Here is a 23,485-nt window from a genome sequence, read left to right on the forward strand (position 1 = left end):
TTAATCTTAATCTTATTCGGTTTTTGAGATACGTTAGATACCGTAGAAGAAACGAATACGCAAAGAGAACATTTTTAAGAAAACACTTTTTCATATTCGGGGGGGGCACCTTAAAACGGTTACTTCCGGTGTAAATCCGCTCGATTACAATGCTTATTGTAGTGGTGTAGGAAAAAGTAAAACTTCTGCCTTTCTAAAGCGATTTAAAGCACAGTAATTTTTGGGTCCCATGATGTTTTTGAGTTTCTAGTCATGTTTATTTCTTGAGCCTTTAGTTTTCTCATTTCTTATCCAATAGGATTTCCGGTCTAAACTCTAAAAATCGAAAATCTGCACGATCACAATACTTCCTTCCTCTTCCAGCGGGGTGGGGGTGAGGTGGAGGAATTCTTGTATCTCTCTTTTGCATAATTTTTAGAATTTAGGCAACATTATGTGACCTTAGTGAAGAGGATATATACAAGTTGGGGTCATATTTTCCACTTGCCAGTCCGTATTGGCGAGATCATAAATATGAAAGAAAAATGATGTATATACATACACATACACACACGACGAGTAAGCAGTATATGCTTCACAAACTGTAAGCATGATGGTTATTTATGAAAGCATACAGGGTGCCAGTGTATACGAGTGAATTGCAAAATTTATAGTTGAAGAATTCGTTTTTATTTCTGCATATTTATTATATTTTTGCATATATTCTTTATTTTTATTTATTTATTTTTTCCTAAATAATAAATTGGAAAAAATATTTTCAAATTTTTCGAGAGAAGGTAAAAACATCTGTAGGAAAATTTTCTACACTTTCACTAAATATAATTTCTTTTTCTTTTGCCGGAAAAAGAGGTGAAAATTTCTGAGTCTGGCGGTGACAGATTGTGTTTTTCCATTGAAGAGATTTCCCTCGACGATATTGGAAGGTGTACAGCATATCCATCTTAGACCTCATCATCGATTTTTTCAAACCGTTTTTCCAATCACAAATTTTTGTATGTATTGATTCATACCACTACCACCAAATATAGAGTATTCTCCACACCCCTCCCCCATTCAGGCTTTGGTTTTTATCAACAAACCAGGTAGCTTCATTGTCTTGAGTGTAGCCTTCCAAGTTATTGCTGAAAGGATGGGGAAAGCTCACCTAAAGCTCTGGTACTGTAAAGAAATACTACTCTGTAAGTAGTTTTATGATCGTCAGACCAAGTTTTTGGCGTTCTTTCTTTCAAAAGAATGTTTTAAGGTTCCTCAGAACTCATAACACGTCACAAAAAAAAAGCAACTTAAAATCCATTTTCAAAACCAAAGCGATAGAGCTCTATCTGAATATCCGTTTGCACTACGAGTTGTGGCTATTAAATAACGAGACTGATGCTGCTACAGAAGAACCTATGCATGCGCCAAATCCTAACGACCGACAGCTGTGCAGCGTAAAGCCTTCTCTTTCGATTGCAGCGCCTCACGTGTTTGTAGGGGATATCTGTCGTGAGTAAGAGATGTTACTTTACGTTTTGCCGAAAACATCGATACTACACAATGTGTAGTAGAGAAACGAATTGTCGTGAAATTTCACATCAAAACTTGGTTAAAACCGCGACTGAAGCTTGATCTTTTATTAAAAAAACGTTTATGGCGTCGAATGTTGTATCACGTACGCAGGGTTTTTGAGAGTGTTTCAAGCGTTTCCAAGATGGCCGAGAAGATGACCATCGGAGATGATGACCACCCCGGGTCGCCCTGCCACGTCCACAAAACGGATGAAAATATCGATTATAATTACTCAACATTACTATACGTGAGGTGCTTGCTTAACTCCGTGAAAGGAGTAAGGAAAAAAAAACGGACCCGATTTGTGGAAGAACAAGTCACGGGGTTCTCCATCAAGACAACGCGCCGGCTTTTACTGCATTTTCTGTCAAGACGTTTCTCATTCATTCATTTGGGGATAGAGTTGGTCCAAAAACGTTTCCGGCTGTTAAGATCGTCTTCTACATTTTGGCGAAACGCGTTTGCGCCCATTGCTTTGATTGCTATTTCTTTTCTGGCATTTAGTACAGGCGGCTAGGTTTCCTTGTTCAAGTTAGTAAAAGTTCATGTTCGGGGCAAAATCTTTCTAAAATCCCTTTACTAACTTAAGATGAATTTCCATTGATGATGCTCATTAAAACTGCTCAGTTTAAAATTTTTAAAACGGCAATTTTTATTTTTCTAATAATTGTTACCGGAAATATTGTCGGCACTCCTAAACTACAGCGATAGAGGTATACTCTTACCTGTCGTCCCGACACACCTGTCAACTTGACAGTCTGTTATTTGTAGCAAGAATTCTAGTATTTCACCCAGGCTATAAAGTTAGAATTCAATTTACCGCAAACAATTGTCAGGGCAAAGTTTGACTGCTGTACTCTAGATGTATGTGCTTAATTCTCAGTCACACACTCATCTACCGCCTCCATTCACACATCTACCGCCGCCTCCACCTACAGACACACACACACACACACACACACACACACACACACACACACACACACACACACACACACACACACACACACACAAACTTTTATTGGTGGTAAATAAACAATTCAATTAAAATATTTCTAATTGCTTTTGTAACTGGAACATGTAACAGCTGTCTTTGCTGTAGTGGATTCAAAATATACTTAGTTTTAATTGTAGAAAATTTGTTTCGTACTTAATCGAAGAGATATTGTGGCTTTTCTAAAGATTGCTTTTTAAGTTGAAGCTTTATTATTTTGGGATTATCGTTTAACTTCGTAAAGTGGCATAAACTTTAGAATTCCCCTGGAAGATTACATTTCCAGGGTGTATTGCCTGATTTTTTGCTATCTGAATATTAGTTATAATTTAAGATTATTCAAAAGTCCGAAATCTGAAGTTAGAACCTTGAGAATAGTAAGAGGAAGTCGTGTGAGTCTTAACATTAAGTATAGCAATCGCCTATTTTTTAAGGTGGGGCTTAACGTCTAACTACCAATCAGGTGTCGTGGTCGGAATGACTAGCAAACAATACTTTACTATAAATTCCTCATATTAACCATTAAATAAAAGTACAAGGCCTAGACCAGAGAATCGAACCCACTAAACCAGCAATACATCTTAGCATTGCGGGTCTAGCCTATAACCGCCTAACATACTTTACTATAAAGTTCTCATATTAACCATAAAATAAAATCCAAGGCCTATTACCCCGGGAATCCAACCCACTAAACCAACAATACAACTTAGCATTGCGGGTCTAGTCTCTTAACCGCTCGGCTACCGTGGTGCCTAACATTAAATTTCTATTCTTTTCTTATACAAAATCATCTTTTTTTTATAAAGAAAATAATACAAACCCTCCCCCCCCCACTTTAAGTCTTTCTTATTCATCAAAAGTTCATCCGAATAAAAGCTCAAGCCTTTCAAAGTATGGCTAAAGTTAGCCTAAGCTTTTATACAAATATTTATACAAAGTTTTTTTTTATTTTTAAATTAATTTTGTGCAAATTTAATTAATTATAGGGATAAGGTGCCCTTTAATTGACCCTTATTTATAAAGTTCTATTTGGGTTGTACCTTCAATATTTATATAAGAAAAATTTAAAAAAAAAAAATTAAATAATAATTAAAGAAAAGCAAGTAATTTAAGATGTATTTAAGTTACATGGAGTTTTCTTCTTAATGATCAGGACTTAGGCACGCTGAACTTAATCATAAAATCAATCTCTAATAATTTCTACTACAAAAAGGTCTGGACTTCTTAGCTTAAGTTTTAATATCCTTAATAATTTTCTCTTATTCCTTTTTACGACTCAGGAAAAACGGGTATTTCCTTTAAAGACTCAAAATCGAAAATTTAATATGATTCACAACACTTCTTTTACTATAAAGACTTCTTTTACATAAAAGAAGATAAAGGAAATTGTATTTTAATGGATTATTTTAGGTACAGAATTGTTTCAAACATGTCGCTACTGTTTTCTAAGTAGGTTTGATATGCAAAATGTTTGTTATATAAATTCTAATATATGCAAATTACCCTGTAATCTTGTAGCGTACAGATTGGAACTTTATCTCTAACTTTCCACTGTCATTAAACAATCGAAAGCTTCACTTTTAGTTCAGTCTCCTTCAACATAAGAACACGATTTGTCCTTAAATTTTTTATTTTTTTTTTATAGATTTGTGATAAACTCTAAAACGCAATCTAATTTTGGTAATTTATTCAGTTTTAACTTTCCGAAAATATCCGGAAAAGTGGTTTTTCCTTTATGTTTAGTGTGTGTATCCAACATAACACAATAATCGAAACTTTTGGTGGAAATATGTATAGCTTTACGAAATATTTTACTCTCAGTTTTTCCCATTTTCTTGAAACATAGTATAACTACTAGTTGTGTCATGTACACGTATCTAGTGTAGTTGTCTTTCTTACTGTAGAAAAGTTTTTTTTAAGAATCTGCAACCTTCTGAAACCTTCGGCAGTCTTAGGGCTTATTTTGAATTGAAAGGTTCTTTTTGCTATAACCAAAATTCACTGCGTCAATTTTGAACAGCTATAATATGTTGGTAGCACTGCTTTCTTGTGGAGTTATTCGTGTATGATGTAAGTTACTGCTTTCGTATTTGATTATTGCTAAACTCAATTAAAGTTATGAAAGAAGAGATGCTACGTGTTTACTAATAATCTTTCTTCATGTACAATTTGATGGAATAATGATTTAAAAGTATTCATTTCCATGAGGCGCCACGATAGACGAGCGGTTATAGGCTAGACCCGCAATGCTAAGATGTATTGTTGGTTTAGTGGGTTCGATTCCCCGGGGTCTAGGCCTTGGATTTTATTTAATGTTTAATATGAGAAATTTATAGTAAAGTATGTTAGGCGGTTATAGACTAGACCCGCAAAGCTAAGATGTATTGTTGGTTTAGTGGGTTCGATTGCCAGTTTAGGCCTTGGATTTTACTTAATGTTTAATATGAGAAATTTATAGTAAAGTATGTTAGGCGGTTATAGACTAGACCCGCAAAGCTAAGATGTATTGTTGGTTTAGTGGGTTCGATTCCCCGGGGTCTAGGCCTTGGATTTTATTTAATGTTTAATATGAGAAATTTATAGTAAAGTATGTTAGGCGGTTATAGACTAGACCCGCAAAGCTAAGATGTATTGTTGGTTTAGTGGGTTCGATTGCCAGTTTAGGCCTTGGATTTTATTTAATGTTTAATATGAGAAATTTATAGTAAAGTATGTTAGGCGGTTATAGGCTAGACCCGCAATGCTAAGATGTATTGTTGGTTTAGTGGGTTCGATTCCCCGGGGTCTAGGCCTTGGATTTTATTTAATGTTTAATATGAGAAATTTATAGTAAAGTATGTTAGGCGGTTATAGACTAGACCCGCAAAGCTAAGATGTATTGTTGGTTTAGTGGATTCAATTCCCGGTGTCTAGGTCTTGGATTTTATTTAATGTTTAATATGAGAAATTTATAGTAAAGTATGTTAGGCGGCTATAGACTAGACCCGCAAAGCTAAGATGTATTGTTGGTTTAGTGGGTTCGATTGCCAGTTTAGGCCTTGGATTTTACGTTGCTGATAAATAATAGTCTAAGAAGAAGTTGAAGGTTGATGATAAAATATAAAACGCTACTATCTTGATAAATTATTTATTTATGATAAGTGAGTTAGTCCTAAATTCATCATATTTTACAAAAGAAAAAAAAATGTAACAGTTAACAAATTGCGGACTTCGACTTGATGTACAAGACTTTTAATTCTTTTTACTTAAATTAACTAACTGCAGACTTTTTAGACGCCTCTAGCAAAAAAAGACTATTGCATTTTCTCATGAACAAAGAAACTCAGAAAACCAGGCGGTGTTTTTAGTTTTTTTTGTTTTTATCACACTGCAGTAAAGGAAGAAGAAGGTTTGGTTGCTATGCAACTACAAACTGCCCTTAATGATGGCTTTTATCTTCTTCATAAGTTCACTCAGTGCAACCACCTAGGTTCTCTTGTAGAGAGAGAGAGAGAGAGAGAGAATATTCAATTTCTTTGACCATTACTTTGCATATTTTATCTCAAGGCAGTTTATTCATTGCGTTTTATGGCGTTAAGATGGATGCTGGGATGGAGATGAGTTTTCTTTCTCTCTCACACACACACATCTTTCTCCATCTCATCTCGCGGAATGATTTTATTTATAGAAGGTAAATTCACGGTTACTATTTCATACAATTTCTTTCGTTTTTCCTGTGCAAGCCAGCTGCTAGTTGATGTCCTCGTCAGAATACTCATACTTAGTACTTCCGTTGTGTAGTTACATCTACAACAGCGGGTCGCCAAACTTTTTTTTTTGTTCATGGACCCCCGCTATATAATTTTTCGAAATCTCCATCGACCCCACCCCCCCATAAAAATAATTTTCAGTTAATTAAAATAAAACTATCTATTAGGTACTGGGTGTTTGTACATTTATTTTATGAATTTAAACATTATTATGGGTTTCAAAATAGAAGTATAAATCAGTCTTTTGTTGTCCAGAGACATCCCATCTGGGCGTATGGAATAGAGCTGTGGGGTTCAACCAAACGCTCCAATCTCCGAAAGGATTCAATCTCTTCAATCTAAAATACTTCGAACTATTGTATGACGCTCCATTATATGTCTCCAACCTGGACTATACACGCTGACCTTAACTTTTGTCATCCAAGTTGTTAAAACACGATACAGAAAACTCCACTTCAGCCTGCAATCTCATATAAATCCTCTAGCTCAAAATCTTTCTTCTAGAACTCTTCCTGACAACCCGACAAGACGCCTTAAAAGAGACAGTCTGGCATCGTGATCTCCTCTCAAGTGAAGAGAGTGGCTAACCATCTGATGTTTTGGAGTGTTACCAGGGTAACTTCTCCACTCGTTTGCTTCATTTGTTACTCTATTATTATCATTGTTACTTATAGCGCTAACGCGCTGATTGTAGCAGAAATAAACGCCCCAAAAAAAACATTATTATTAAAGTAATTTTACATTGTGTAACAAATAGTTTTGTGAAAAATATCTTAACGTTGAAATTTAAATACCTTAATATTTATTAAATAATAAGTAATTATAAATAAGTAAAGTAATTACAGGTATTGCTTCTTAATTAATGAGATGGGTGTGCCTGGTGTTTCTTTGCAAGGTTTCGCTATATTGGGTTCGAAATTGATTTTCCTTTGACCCCCTTACTCAGAACGACTCCTACTTTTGTTAAATAGAACCCCGGGATCTATACAGATAGACCACTTTGGCGACCTCCAATCTACAGCTTTCATTTGCATGAACATGACTCCAGAAAAATCCCAGGAAGGGATGTTAGTTCTTCTAGGAGAGAAGATTGGTTAAGCTTCCCCACTTTACTTTAATAATGATGAGCCCTTTTTTTTTTAATATTATTATTTATGGATGATAAACAGTGTTGGTGAAATTTTGAATTTAAAGAAAGTATTTCAAGAAAATTCAACCAGTTATCATACTTTACCTTAAGAAGCTTTAAGATTGAAACAATTTTTGGTTAATATTAAGTAAAGAAGGGTTTTGTTGAAAAGAGTTATTCAGGTATCTCTCTAATGTGTCATTTTTGTGCATCTATTTTTACTATATATACAATTAAAGTAAGTAAAGTAAAGTAAGTAAGGTAATCGCCTATTTTTTCAGGCAGGGCTTAACGTCCAACTACCAATTAGGTGTCGTGGACGGAGGCGACTAGCAACATACTTTACTGTGAATTTCTCATATTTACCATTAAATAAAATCCAAGACCTAGACCAGGGGAATCGAACCCACTAAACCAACAATACATCTTAACATTGCGGGTCTAGCGTATAATCGCCTAACATACTTTACTATAAATTCCTCATATTAAACATTAAATAAAATACAAGGCCTAGACTAGGGAATCGGATCTACTAACCAACAATACATCTTAGCATTGCGGGTTTAGCCTATAACCGCGTAACATACTTTACTACAAATTTCTCATATTAACCATTAAATAAAATCCAAGGCCTAAGACCGGGAATCGAACCCACTAAACCAACAATACATCTTAGCATTGCGGGTCTAGCCTATAACCGCCTAATATACTTTACTATAAATTCCTCACATTAACCATTAAATAAAATCCAAGGCCTAGACCGGGGGAATCGAACCCACTAAACCAACAATACATCTTAGCATTGCGGGTCTAGCCTATAACCGCGTAACATACTTTACCACAAAATTTCTCATATTAACCATTAAATAAAATGCACAAGGCCTAGACCGGGGGAATCGAACCCACTAAACCAACAATACATCTTAGCATTGCGGATCTAGCCTTTATAACCGCTCGGCTACCGTGGCGCCTATGTATATACAATTATTGCTGATGTTAAATGTAACTTCTGAAAAAGAAAAACCAAAAAATAAATAAATAATTGAATAAAAATTTGTCATTTACAAACTATAAGTATCCTAGCAACAAAAAAATAAAAGCCAAACTGTTTCTCATTATAAACTTTATTCAAAATTTCAACCATTTTTAGCCTCTATTTTAATATTGATGAAATTAATCAAGTCTCTCGCATTCAGCAAGTGCTGAATTATTTAAAAAGCTTAAAAGTTTCATCTATCTAATATGTAAGCGGTAGGTGTATAGCAGCGGTTACTTGCAAGCAGTTTAAGCTGGTTTCCCTCCCAGCACTTTTAAGTTCTACAATATTTATCTACGGTTTAAAACTGCTAATAAAACTGTTTTAATTATTTCATTAAAACAAAAAAAAATATTTATATATATACAGGGTGACCAGAGTTATATGCTCCACCCACTTTTTTTTTAAACAGCGGGAAATTTTGAAAAAAATAGAAAACACGTAGGTATTTAATCATTTTTTGAAATATTTTGGAGTGAAGGTCTCAGCTGATTTGTTGTGCACCTTTTGTACTTTAATCAATCCTTTATACTTAACTTTTGTTTTGAAAACTTTGAAAGGTTTTATTTCTAAAGGAGATTATCAAAAGCATCTATCCTCATAATGAACGTCAAGTTCATCCACAGAAGCCATCAAATCTTCAAGCTTTGATGCCCGGGTCACTGGGCACAAACTTTCCTCTCTCTCTTTGTGTGTGTGTGTGTGGCCCGGAGCTTTTCAACTTTACTTTCATTTTCTTTACCCGAAGAAATACAATTACAAAGTTCTGTACTTGGAAATCGAACACGTAAATGCTTTGATTCTTTGATCGATTTAAAAAATGAAAAAATGAGTTTGTACATTTGCAGGAATTTCCCTTACTACAACCCATTTTCTTGCATAACTAAGAATTTATACGTCTAGCACAAATTTTATATAGTTTATAGAAAATTAATGAAATCGAAGTAATCGCAAAAAACTGACAAAAAAAAATCGATTGAGTAAAGAATCAATTCTGGTTTACTGATCTACATAAAATTACGATTTTTGTTTACTGTATTGAATTCCATACAATATTACACTAGAGTTGTTGCTGTACTTGAAGCAGAAATGATACATTAGTAATGCCTATTTATTCAGGTGGTCTTTACTTCCAATTATCAAAATTAGGTGCCACGGACAGAGGTGACTAGCAAACATACTTTACTACAAAGTTCTCATATTAAATATTAAATAAAATCCAAGTCCTAGACCGGGGGAATCGAACCCACTAAACCAACAATACATCTTAGCTTTGCGGGTCTAGCCTATAACCGTCTAACATACTTTACTACAAATTTCTCATATTAACCATTAAAAAATTCCAAGGCGTAGACCAGGGGAATCGAACCCACTAAATCAACAATACACCTTAGCATTGCGGGTCTAGCCTATAACCGCTCAGCTACCGTGGCCGAGTATTTGGTAGTATAGTATTAAGTATTTAAATTATTAGTTTTTGGTAAGTTTTAAATTACTTTGCTCACTGAGGAGGGCAATAATCCAAGACATCTTGGATACCAAAATAAGGCAGTGATGAAAAAGCCTAAGATCGAAAAGCAAAAGATATTGCCATTCGATCCTGCCAGTTAGTCCAAACAGTGATCCAGTTATATTTCGATCAGACGACGGAGGTCAATGTATCTAAAAAAGGTCTGAGATCGATAGTTTAGCGAATTAGATAAATATCTTTACATGCGATTCGTATCTGACCGTACCCATAGTTATTGAATGATCATCGTGCTTTTTTTTTCCAATAATTTTTGTGGAAAAATTTTGGTTTTCGCAGAGAGGCTGAGCGTTTTTTTGGTAACAAACTGTATTTTGGTATTAAATATGACTCAAAATGTTCAGAAGTTTGAAAAGAAAGTGTGAGTTGGGAACTTCTAAGAACTGAGGGAAAGTCGTTTGAGTTTCCACAGCAGATTTTCTTTTAGTTACTTTTTTTATAAAAAATTTTCCAGCGTGAAAATTAAAAAAAAAAAAAATTAAATTCACTGTTAAAGATTATATCCGAAGGAAAACTGTGTAAATTCTGGACCCTATTCAAACATTAACAGCCATGATGAATTTACATGCAGAGCTTTGTTCTTTTGAAGCCTATTCCATGTGTGTGTGTGTGTGTGTGTGTGTGTGCCCTTTGAGTGGAATAATTAAACAATGGAATTAAATCCAGGTTGGCTCGCTACCCCCTGTCATTGTGTATGAATGCAATGGCGTGCTATAAAGGAAGCCCTGTGTGCTTCAATACAATTGCAATTACTTAAAATAAAATATATCGATTTATTACCAACTCTATTAGTGTATCTCCTAATCGAATATTAACGCTTCGATTACCATAGAGAATATTTGATCCGTTTTTTTTTTATTTTACTTTTTCCTTTTTACACAAACAAAGTATCCCATTTTCCCTGAGACTGAGTTTTCCTTCATAAAAAAAAAACATATTTCGAGGTCCACAAAGTGTGTACTTGTGGTTTTTAGAATGCGGCCATTTTGTGTTTCGCATGATACGCTTACTGGAAATAACTTTAGCGATAAGAAAAAAAAAAATCTCTCAATTTTCTCGCTTAACTGGTGTCGGAAAAGGCGCCACGATAGCCGAGCGATTAAAGGCTAGACCCGCAATGCTAAGATGTATTGTTGGTTTAGTGGGTTTGATTCCCCTCTTGTCTAAGCCTTGGATTTTATTTAATAGTTAATATGAGAAATTTGTAGTAAAGTATGTTTGCTAGTCGCCTCCGTCCACGACACCTAATTTAGTAATTGGAAGTAAAGCCCACCTGAACAAAATTAACTTTGCTTTTTTTTGTTTCAATTTTTGATGCTTAAAGGACATTTCCTTTAAGGAAATGGACTCTTCATTAAGAGTAGCATATCTTGCTACTTAGCACACTCCCCTCTTCCTTACCTTCTTTACCGAATCATCTGAGGATAACTCCATTTTGCCATTCTTTCAGCAAGTTGGAGAATTGTGAGATTAAGGAACATCGCCAGTCCTGGCTACGGAGAGATGCTGTATCTATTTAACCTTTTCCCAGGAGAATGGTACATGAAGTTCCAGATTTTGCCTCTGCTTTTCTGATTCGCTTGCATACATAAAACTGGAGATACGTGTTGATTGTCAGAAGTAAATTATTTATTTGAAATTCTCATTTGTATATTCGCTTAAATATTTGAATATGTATGATCTGTTCTATATACACCAGAGTTATAAATAAATTATCTAGACTCCTAGGAGAAGAGTTTAATCTTGTATTGCGCTGAAATGGAAATCCTTATCTGGTGTTATGAGAGGACGTCCTGGAAAATGGAAGAAAGCTAATTTACCGCCTCTGAGAACTGGAAACAGGTTGAACTAGCTGCTCACTGGGTCTGCCGCCAGGTTAATGTAGCCGCCCTTCTAGATTACCTTTACTATCCGTGTGTCTGTGTGTTTTCACTTTGACGGAGCCCTTTTACACAGCACTGCCTCCTCTGTATGTGTGCCAAACTGTGGCTAATCATTGAAGTAGTTTAAATACTAGAACACCAATCAAAATCCAAGCTAACAGATTCTGCTATCCCTTGTCCATAAATAAGTATCTTTTATCAGATTTTCTCAAATTGAGTTTTCCCCAACCAGCGTCACAGGAAGTGTATTTTAACAAGCTCACTGTATGGAATATTACCTTCGGTTTTTCCGCAGACATGTATGTGATGGGGTGTGCTACTATTTTTACTCCAGCCCCCCGCTTATTCTACTCCCTCCAAATTCACAAAAAAAAAAAATCCAGTACCTTTAATCAAACATGTGGGCGCCACGATAGCCTGAGCGATTATAGGCTAGACCCGCAATGCTAAGATGTATTGTTGGTTTAGTGGGCTCGATTCCCTCGGTCTAGGCCTTGGATTTTATTTAATATTTAATATGAGAACTTTATAGTAAAGTATGTTTGCTAGTCGCCTCCGTCCACGACACCTAATTTGGTAGTTGGACGTAAAGCCCGCCTGAAAAAATAGGCGATTACTTTACTTTTCTTTTTTTCTTTCTTTTTTTTTTTTAATCAAACATGCTTCCTCAGATAACGTTTCCTTCATTTTAAGTTCTTAACACTACCCACAAAAAAGACCTCAAGATCTCATATACAAATTCCGAATATATGGAATTTTCCCTTAATACTTTGCTTGCCCATGTCAGAGGAAGTTAAAAAAAAAAAGAGCCGTTGTGGAATATGAGAAGGTTAATTTGATATCCGGTTGGTAAACATCGCAACTTTTTGATGTCAGGGTTTTTAAAGCCTTGAAAACTTCTTCTTTAGTTAGTAAAACGGATACTGGACTTGCCAGCCTGAATTTGACGTTCTACACTGAACTTTAGTTCAAGTTTGTCGCCATTACTATGACAACATCCCGCGTATTTTTTTTTTTTAACCAATAGGGTGGTAGAATGGTGTTTTTACTTATTCAGAGATAGTTCCTTTTCTTTTTTTTTGGTTGTCCAGAAAATTTCATATTTTGTAACATGATTTCCCTGCAACAAAATTACTATTACGAGGGTCGTTTGAAAAGTCCGTGCAAAAATAAAAACTACTTAATTTTTTGGGGTAAACCTTTTTTATTTTTCAACATAGTCTCCTTTTAGGCTTATACACTTCGTCCAACGCTGCTCTAGTTTGTTGATCCCTTCCGAATAATAGGATTTGTCCAAGTCTGAAAAATAGCCATTCGTTTCTGCAATCACCTCCTCGTTTGAATAGTCTTTTTCCCGCCAGCCATTTCTTCATATTGGGGAACAAATAGTAGTCCGAGGGAGCCAAGTCTGGAGAATAGGGGGGATGTGAAACGAGTTGGAACCCTATTTCCATTAATTTTGCGACCACAACTGCTGAGGTGTGAGCTGGTGCGTTGTCGTGATGGAAAAGGACTTTATTGTGGGCCAATCGTGGGCGTTTTTTCTTGCAGCTCGGTTTTCAAACGGTCCAATAACGATGAATAATATGCACCTGTAATAGTTTTACCCTTTTCCAGATAGTCGATGAGGATTATTCCTTGCGAATCCCAAAAGAAAGTCGCCATAATCTTTCCGGCCGAAGGAACGGTCTTCGCCTTTTTTGGCGCAGATTCCCCCTTGGTAACCCATTGTTTAGATTGTTCTTTGGTCTCAGGAGTGTAGTGATGTATCCATGTTTCATCCTCAGTGACGAAACGACGCTTAAAGTCCTGCGGATTCTTCTGCAAACCGTCCTTGCAACACTTCACACGATTTCGTTTTTGGTCAAGCGTGAGCAATCGCGGCACCCATCTTGCGGATAGCTTTGTCATGTCCAAATGTTGATGCAAAATATTATGTACCCGTTCATTCGAGATGCCCACAGCACTAGCAATCTCACGCACCTTCACTCTTCTGTCATCCATCACCATATTATGGATTTTATCAATGATTTCTGGAGTAGTAACCTCAACAGGGCGTCCAGAACGTTCAGCGTCACTTGTGCCCATATGGCCACTGCCGAAAATTTTGAAACCACTTATAAACTGTTCTAATCGAAGGTGCAGAGTCACCATAATGTTTATCAAGCTTCTCTTTAGTCTCCTGAGGCGTTTTGCCTTTCATAAAGTAGTGTTTAATCAACACACGAAATTCTTTTTCGTCCATTTTTTGAAAATCACTCGACTTCCTCGATTCAAACGAATGCCAAACACAAAGAAATAGACCGATCTGGCTGATACTTGGTGTGTGTTCTTCCAAGAGATGCTACTAACTAAACATAACCTCGATACGCGCCAGTGGTGCTATCTCTCTGACTTTGCACGGACTTTTCAAACGACCCTCGTATATGCAGTAAAGTTTGAGTAAATTTAAATTAAAAATCAGGTGCAAACAACTCACAAGAATTCCTCTAATAACAATTACGTATTTAGATTGGTCTTAAAACTTAAACTTTTTACTAAAATGATAACTTTAATAGTAAATCCATTAATTTCAACGGAAGCTTACAAAAATGGCCAAAATAAAATAAAAACAAAAAATCTATTAAAAAATCTAAATCAATTTTTATTGATTAATCAATAAATTATTTTACTGGAAAAAGTTTTATAATAGTCTTAGTTAATAGTCTTTTCAATGATTGATTCACTGCATAAGTTTGAAGATAAAAGTTTGGAATAGTTTTCAAGAAATTCGTGAAAAACTATATAAAAAAAGAAAACTAGTAGGAAAATTCGAACTTCCGGTCCACATTATTTGCTTTAAGCTCGGAATTAAATTTACTCCTCTCTGTACTGTACGCTGTGTTTTCTCTAATACGTCACAGAATTCTTCAAACCCATTGTTCTTTTTAATAATTTGCTTATTAATGATCAAGTTGCGTAACTACAAAAATTAAAAAAAAAGAAAAGATATTAACAATAAGATATAATTTAATTGTTTTGAAATTATCTCTATATAAACTAGTTTAACAGCATCGTGACCCCCCCAGTGTAGGTGCTTAACTGCTTACTTAAGTCAAACACTTCTATGTGGAAGTGGCAACACAGGGTCTCTTGTTAAGAGACTCTAAAATTAGATTAAATTAGATGATATGAAAATCCATTTCCCCAGCATCATCCGCAGAGAGTCAACTTCTCTTAGATGGTTACAATCTTTAGTTTACAATATTTAGCTAGTTTAATGTGATATTAGCAACTTTAGGAACAATTCATTTCTTTTTTTTAGGCAGACACAGATAGACAAGAAATTATTTGTCAAGCAAAAAAGTGCAGGGCTTAACAGAGTAGTGAGGGCTTAGAAAATTGCAAACATTTGACTATCTTAAAAAAACTGAACTCATAAAATTAAAAAATATTCTAAAAAGATTTGTCTAAATATGAATTAATTAGCGCCTGGAACCTTTTCCAGATTGCTGGACAGTATTCCAGTGTTACAAACAACTCCTTCCAACACGAACAATGAGCTAAGGATCTGACAGGCAGCCGGCATCTTCTCGTAAAAATCACATACACCAACCACTCATCTAATTCCTTTCCCAGAAATTTTTACTAAAAAAAAAGCGCCACCCAGATGTTTTGCTATCCCTCATCAAAAGCACCAGGATTTCCAGAGATGTTCTAAGAAAAATGGAGGATCATTAGTCAGATACACTTTCTAGATTCCCATGCAATCCTTCCCGTTATGCCCTTCACAAGAAATTTTTCAAAGCAATCCTAATTAGAAATTTAAAAGCGTTCCCTTTAATCCTGACAATCTCAGGTTTTTTTTTAATTAAAAAAAAAAAAGGAATCCTAGAAGTTTGGAATAACCACTCTCTGATTTTGAGAGATATCCCAACGTATTTTAGTGAGATTGCCAGGATTAAAGGACAATTTATCCACCTGGAGAACGTTCCTAATTTTTCTAATTAGGGATGCTATTTTTTGGAACTTCTGGAAAGGGCATCACGAGAAGTATTGCAAGGAGGATACTATAGCGCAGCCTCCATTAACCCATCCTATAGGAAAGCCTCCGGAAAAACAAAAAATGAGAGCCCTCAGTTTGGGAAAACTCCTCCCTAAAGCCTAAATATCCCCCTTTTTTTTTGGCCAGAAAGAGGGTATATCCTCATCCAATACACAGACTTTCTGGGAAAGTGAAAGGCCCTTCCATGCTCACTAAATACTACTTCGTAAGTAAGTAGCCATAGTTGGGAAAAAAAAAATCGTAAAGTTTAGTGCTGACTGGATGCTGGACTAGATAAGACTGGAGTTTCCCGGGCATGCCTTCCAGTTTCCGCTCTGAATATTATATATTTACTGTTTGTTTCAAGCTTTTCTAACCAGTAAAATTCACCTCCATATATCAGAAAGGGTAGACATTTATATCCAATACGATATATACATATGTATTCAATATATTCTACGTAGCCGGAATTACAAGTTGAGGCACTATCTATCTAGATTTATAACCTTAAAATAAGTGGTTCATACATTTATGCAAGAGGAAGTATTGAACATCGTTTCAAACTTTTGAAATTGAATTCTTAAGGAAATTGCAATGTACGTAGGGAATTGAAACCAAATTAAAGGGTTCTAATAAGGTTATACTTTTAAAGATCAGATTAATCCAACATTATACAAAATAATCTAGGCGCCACGATAGCCGAGAGGTTATAGGCTAGACCCGCAATGCTAAGGTGTATTGTTGGTTTAGTGGGTTCGATTCCTCTGGTCTAGGCCTTGGATTTTATTTAATGTGGTTAATACAAGAACTTTGTAGTAAAGTATGTTAGGCGGTTAAGAGGCTAGGCTCGCAATGCTAAGGTGTATTGTTGGTTTAGTGGGTTCGATTCCCTGTCTAGGCGTTTGACTTTATTTAATGAGGAATTTATAGTGAAGTCTGTGTGCTAGTCGCCTCCGTCCACGACACCTAATTTGGTAGTTGGATGTAATAGAGTAATAGATGTCTGAGTAAGGAGAATTTATGTGCTAAATTATTGAAAAAATTACAGAATACATTTGAGGAAAGATGTCCACTCGCTATTGTTGGATGAGGGCAACACCTGAACTCGTGAGTGAAAACTAAGGTTTTTTTTTCCACTAGTACAATAAGATATAACTATTGTTATTTGAATTGAGCCAACTTAAGAATTACTTGGGGGCGAATAAATAAAATTTAAGATCTAAGATAAAGAACAGTGATAGTAAAACAAAATTAGAACGGATATCCGCGCGGTAGGCAGCATATTGTGTACCAACGCCCCCCCCCACCACTACTTACATGCCAGAAAGTTCAAACCGAACCTAATGATGCCCTTGGGAGAAATAAGTTCTCAATACAGTCAGTTACGTCAGTTTTAATGAACTTGATTATACCCATAGGACTTACGGGCAGTCATGGTGTTCAATTAAAAAGTAAATGAACTTAACAACTCTATTTAACAAAATTTTTGCTAATGACTTGTTGAAAAGAAAAAAAAAAACGATATTTTGATTAAATTTTAGTCGAACTTTCTACTCATGAGAGAAGGTAATGTAACCAGAGCATATTACAAGGGTAATGCGTTTTGCCGGAAGTATTCGTTTCAGGTCTCTTAAGTTGGAAAAAAGTATGTGGTACGCACTGGGCTTTTAGTTTCTTATTTGTTGATATTAAGCGTTGCAGTACGCACTTCCGGTTTTGCACTTTCATCCATCATCAGGGGGTAGATGCATCAGTTTAGAGAGTAGAGATTTTGACTTCACTTCTTCACTTAAGGACACACTTCAACACTTCAGAGACAAACAAATTTTCAATCTTATTTTATTATTTAACTTTTCTTTTTTTTTTTTTTTGGTAACAAATAAAAAAAGTTGCAGCTACACATGGTATTCGAACCGAAGACCACCCACATATAAAACCACGCTGCAAATCCACTACACCAACACTGAAATGAATATTTGACGAAATAATTCTTTCTCTTACTAAAATAGATTAATAATAGCTCTCAATTTGTTAGGAGCTCTGAATACTGTTTCGGTTGCTTGGGGGCCCCTGGTCATTCTGGGATTCCGGGTAACGAACTTGCTGATGAAACAGTAAAGGAAGGGGAGCTGCGATGATAATAATGATTCCTCAGCCCCATTATCCCCTGCATCCTATCGACGTTGTAGGACAGAGCAGTGGAGCAGTGGTTTTTTGAAAGAACATCGGAAACGGTGGAGATTCCCCCCCGAGCGGTGGACTGCCACCAGGCTAAGGAAATCCTTGGCCTGACAAAAAATGGATATGGTTGGTTTTAGCAGGTCCCGGATCCCGGCCAGTTGGTTCAGGTTGGTTGAGTGGACATGCGAATTTAGCGGTATCATCTTTTTTACAAATGCGGCCTTATCCAGTCGCCAATTTGCGCTGGCTGTGGTGAGTCCCCAATGAGACTGTGCGGCACTTTTGTAGAGGTGTGTCCCGTTTATTCTAAAACTAGATTCCTCGTCTTCGGCAGGTTAAATGTCTCTCCCTACCGGAGATTGTAGCATCTGGTAATCTTTACCAGAACTTTCTAGGTTTATTCCAGTGCACTGGGCTATTGAGTGCCCTGTTGCTACTTTATTAGTTTATTATATTTAGCTTCTGGCAACCTTTAGCCGGATTTGTTGTTCTTGATGCCCCGGTATCTCTCATGAGATGATGGGTGGACGGGGAACAATGGGAATCATTTTGGATTGCCTGCGTTCCTTCCCCTTTTTGGTGGAACCGCCCTTTTAATACAATCTAATCTAATAATAGATTAAGAGAAAAGAAAAACCTAAACATTAACGGAACCAGTTCACTGAAACGTTTTGTATTAAAAAAATAATAAAAATAAAAAAAAAATTAAAAATAAAAAACACTTTCCAACCGTATTGACATTGTTTCGAGACTTGACAATTTAACTCCATTACCATAACAAAAGGTATGTGCTTTACCAGTGCCATATAAATCACCAAATACAGCCCACTATATCGCTGCTGGCAAAGAAAATAAAAAAAAAATTGCAATCTCTTTGTACGAGTTTCATTGGGGGATAAAAACCAGAGCGCGGTTTTTCTTTCCCAATTTTTTTTTGGGGGGGGCAACGAATTCAGCACTAAATTGGAAAAACACATTTTTATTTTTTTTTTTAGCTCACAAACTTTTTGTTTTGGATTATTTCCAGTATGTATAATTTTCCATCCATGATGTAAGGAGTTTGGGTGTTTGACCATCTTTTGTATTAAGAATTTATTTATTTAAGTCAAATTTTTCAGACTGATTACTGATTTTAAGAGAATCAGTTGAGAAAGAACACGAAACACAAAAATGATAAATCACAGAAAGTTGGAATGTTTAGGTATTAACAGTCCTAAAGGGTCAGGACAGAAGACATACAAACATTTATTGTTAACAATGTCAATCAAATTATAGTAATGGCTATTTTTACAGGCAGGCTTTACTTCCAACTACCAAATTAGGTGCCGTAGACGATGGCGACAGCAAACATACTTTACTGCAAAATTTCTCATATTAAACATTAAATAAAATCCAAGGCCCTAGACCAGGGGAATCGAACCCACTAAACCAACAATACATCTTAGCATTGAGGGTCTTGCCTATAACCGCCTAACATACTTTACTGCAAAATTTCTCATATTAACCATTAAATCAAATCTAAGACCTAGACCAGGAGAATTGAACCCACTAAACCAACAATACATCTTAGCATTGCGGGTCTATCCTATATCCGCCTAACATACTTTACTGCAAAATTTCTCATATTAACAATTAAATAAAATCCAAGGCCCTAGACCAGGAGAATTGAACCCACTAAACCAACAATACATCTTAGCATTGCGGGTCTAGTCTATAACCGCCTAACATACTTTACTGCAAAATTTCTCATATTAACAATTAAATAAAATCCAAGGCCCTAGACCAGGAGAATTGAACCCACTAAACCAACAATACATCTTAGCATTGCGGGTCTAGTCTATAACCGCCTAACATACTTTACTGCAAAATTTCTCATATTAACAATTAAATAAAATCCAAGGCCCTAGACCAGGAGAATTGAACCCACTAAACCAACAATACATCTTAGCATTGCGGGTCTAGTCTATAACCGCCTAACATACTTTACTGCAAAATTTCTCATATTAACAATTAAATAAAATCCAAGGCCCTAGACCAGGAGAATTGAACCCACTAAACCAACAATACATCTTAGCATTGCGGGTCTAGTCTATAACCGCCTAACATACTTTACTGCAAAATTTCTCATATTAACCATTAAATCAAATCTAAGACCTAGACCAGGGAATTGGCTGGAATTGACATTAAATCTTTCTTTCCTATGCATCAATGAATCGGTCATCAAAAAATTTAACGATACCCACTATATTTGGTACTTCAGATCAAACGATTTTGACCAAAACCGTTTTGTAGTGGCCTCTATTTGCATCAAGTCGAAACGACAAATTTGAATTATGTCGACTACGTCCTCTCTCTCACACACACACACACAAATTAGAAAACATAATTTTTTTTGTAGACCCAGCGAGTTTAGAAACGTCTATTTTATTTTTAAGTAAAAAGTGAAATCTAAAATTCTGTTCGTTTGTTAGATATTAAAAAAAAGAGTGAAAAACATGGTCTTATAAACTTAATTTATATAATTTTAATGTCTTATCAAACAATAATGTAATATTTGTTTCTTCTTTACAGTTGAAATTTATTTATAAAAATATGTTATTAAAAAACATCTGTTATATAATTTTCCACTTTTTAACATGATGTTGCGTGATAGGTTACTTCTCTGTTGTGAGCCATTAATTTTGCAATTGTATCAATGATTATCTAACTTACAATTCCTCTTGATTTTATTGATTGTCTTTATTGATTAATAGGTTGGTTTATTTAATTTCATTTAACACTCGCACCCAGGCAGTCGTGTTTATAATTGTATTTGTAAATCTAAAACTGTTACTTGAAACTAGGGTCAAGTGAAAACATCTTTCAAGAATACTTTTAGAAAGAATTATCTCTTTAAAGAGTCTCTACAATCGCATCCATTAACTATGCAACCAGTTTTCCAAAGAAAACAAATCAAATGATTGGAAGTGACATTTGGTTGAACAGTTCAAATTTTTTTTTTAATCAAAAAATTTTAAGCGGAGTTATTAGGGAGAGGTGAAATCAAACTATCCTTTAACGTGTTGTTTCAGTACAATCAGACGCCACGATGCCGAGCGGTTAGAGACTAGACCCGCAATGCTATGGTGTATTGCGGTATAGTGGGTTCTAGGCGTTTTATTTTATTTAATGAGAACTTTATAGTAAAGTATTGTTAGGCGGTTATAGGCTAGACCCGCAATGCTAAGACGTATTGTTGGTTTAGTGGGTTCGATTCTCCCCCGGTCCAAGCCTTGGATTTTATTTAATGGTTAATATTAGAACGTTTATAGTAAAGAATGTTTGCTAGTCGCCTCCGTCCACGACACCTAATTAGAGTTTGTTGGAAGTAAAGTCTGCCTGAAAGAATAGGGAAGTACTATGATTTGTAATATAAGTTCTAATATTAGCAGCGCAGGGTGGTTATTTTGTTTAGGTTGTGAGCCGCGATCGTTGCCCTTCTTCTTTGGAAAATCTCTAAATAGCGAACATATTAAAGGGACAATTTTAAATTATTTTTTTACTGGGCTTGGAAGCGTAGATCTATTAGGGATACACTGAGCGTTCCAAGACAAGAGATTGAATTGAAGATTGAAGGTTGAGATCAATAAGGCTAATGCTAAAGATTTGATATATCTGTAAGCCCAGGTCTCTCTACATCAGTACAGTTAGACGCCACGATAGCCGAGCGGTTATAGTCTGGACCCGCAATGCTACGGTGTATTGCGGTATAGTGGATTCTAGGCGTTTTATTTTATTTTAATGAGAACTTTATAGTAAAGTATTGTTAGGCGGTTATACAGATAAATCTCTCTGAAGATGGATGAAAATCTGTTACCGGTAAAAGGAACAAGGATGTTGTGAAGCCTAAAATCGGTTAGAAAAAATTCGTGTGAGCGATTCATGTCTAGAGATTTATCTCTTCTAAGGCCTTTGCAGGAGCACAAAATTTTATGGCAACATTTTTTTCCCAGGAAGTTTGCAATGCATTTCCACTTATTGAAGATGTACAGGAAGTTGTAACAGTTCAACCATCATAGCTTGAGATAGTTCCGGTCTCATCAGTTTAACGCTTCATTAAACTTTAACCCCCAAGGCGGATATTAATGTGACGTCATTAATTAATATTAAATCAGATCAGTTAATTAAATACTGTTACTCCTAATCATGTATTAGTTTCCAGCTTCTGTTACGCCTCCTCAAAACAGGAAGTAGTGTGATCGCTGTTGTAGTTTTTCTCATTATAAAAATAAATAAAACTTTGTTAGCGATTGTGAAGAGGGAAAACAAAAAATATGAAAATTGTAATTTTCTCACTGCTCACAGTCAGTGAAATTGTCAGGTTATGTCACCTGTTTAATAATGCATGTATATGAAAATCTTTAATGGTAAAGTGTCTCAGTCCACTTTGAGTTTTCTATAAAGTGATTCCAAGAAAAGTTCTTATTCAATAAATTTTGCGATGTCTAATTTTGGAAAATGGATTTTTCATTTTCTTAAAGTTAGCTTTAATCATTTTCTTTTATACTTTATACACTTATTGTATTCATGGTGCTCTACAAGTTATAATATCTGAAAAAAATTACAGGGAAACCCCAATAAGGGCAGTCATTTCCGGGAGAGTACAAGGGTAGCACAGGATTTCCTTTTAAATTAACAGTTTCATTTAAATTTAAATTCCAGATTTGGAAGTACAATTTTATTGAATGGAATTCAATAAATGGATTGGGTATCTAAAACGCTCACAGCCTGCAGAGATAGTTGATGTGTGCAACTACTTAGGCTTAACGAAACCTCAGGCTAACTCGAGATCAACACCAAATACACTCAATCACACATTATGGAAAGCCACAATAGATCTTTTAGGTTGCAGAGGATTTGCCTTATAGCCACTTCTTTTACAATCTTTGCATTGCTGTACACTTTGTTGTCACCAATATCTTGGAACCGCACTCAAACGAGCATGTTCCATATTATCCACGTCTTTTAATCGGGAACACTGTCACTTAATTCCAGGACATTATGGACCATCACATAATAAAAAAAAAAAATCAATACATAATCTGTAAACAATGTTACAACTGACAGCATGTTGATGGGGGCCGACATATTTGACATTGGACATGTGCGGTATACCATATTTATAGTAAAACATAATCCCCAAGTGGCATGTTGGTCGGCAATTTCCGGGGTCAACTGTGTTGAATTTCCTACGTGTACATGTTTACACAAGACGTCATCACTAAATATACATTAAGAATAGCAATCAACCAATACAATCAGCTGTGAACACTTTTACAAACTTTAATTGTAAAAAAAAAAATAGTTATTTTAAACGCACATGTTATTCTTAGAACAGTAAGAAGAAAAAAACTATCACATCCGGTTTAATCAT

General features: G+C 35.5%; 1 protein-coding gene across 2 annotated transcripts in view; it reads right to left on the reverse strand.

Annotated features, from left to right (window-relative positions):
- Positions 1–23,485, reverse strand: part of LOC141459606 (uncharacterized) — a 90,688-nt gene that overhangs the window by 48,796 nt on the left and 18,407 nt on the right. The window contains exon 4 of one of the 2 annotated variants that reach the window (XR_012461527.1): positions 13,857–14,829. The exons of the other annotated variant lie outside the window; for it this stretch is intronic. The gene's annotated coding sequence lies outside the window, so the exon portion shown is untranslated. Of the gene's footprint in view, positions 1–13,856; positions 14,830–23,485 lie in introns of those variants that run through there. 2 annotated transcript variants of the gene reach the window in all.

Source organism: Rhodnius prolixus, unplaced genomic scaffold, assembly GCF_049639745.1.
Source record: "Rhodnius prolixus isolate KJV_2025 unplaced genomic scaffold, Rpr scaffold_17, whole genome shotgun sequence".
NCBI classification, from domain to species: domain Eukaryota; kingdom Metazoa; phylum Arthropoda; class Insecta; order Hemiptera; family Reduviidae; genus Rhodnius; species Rhodnius prolixus.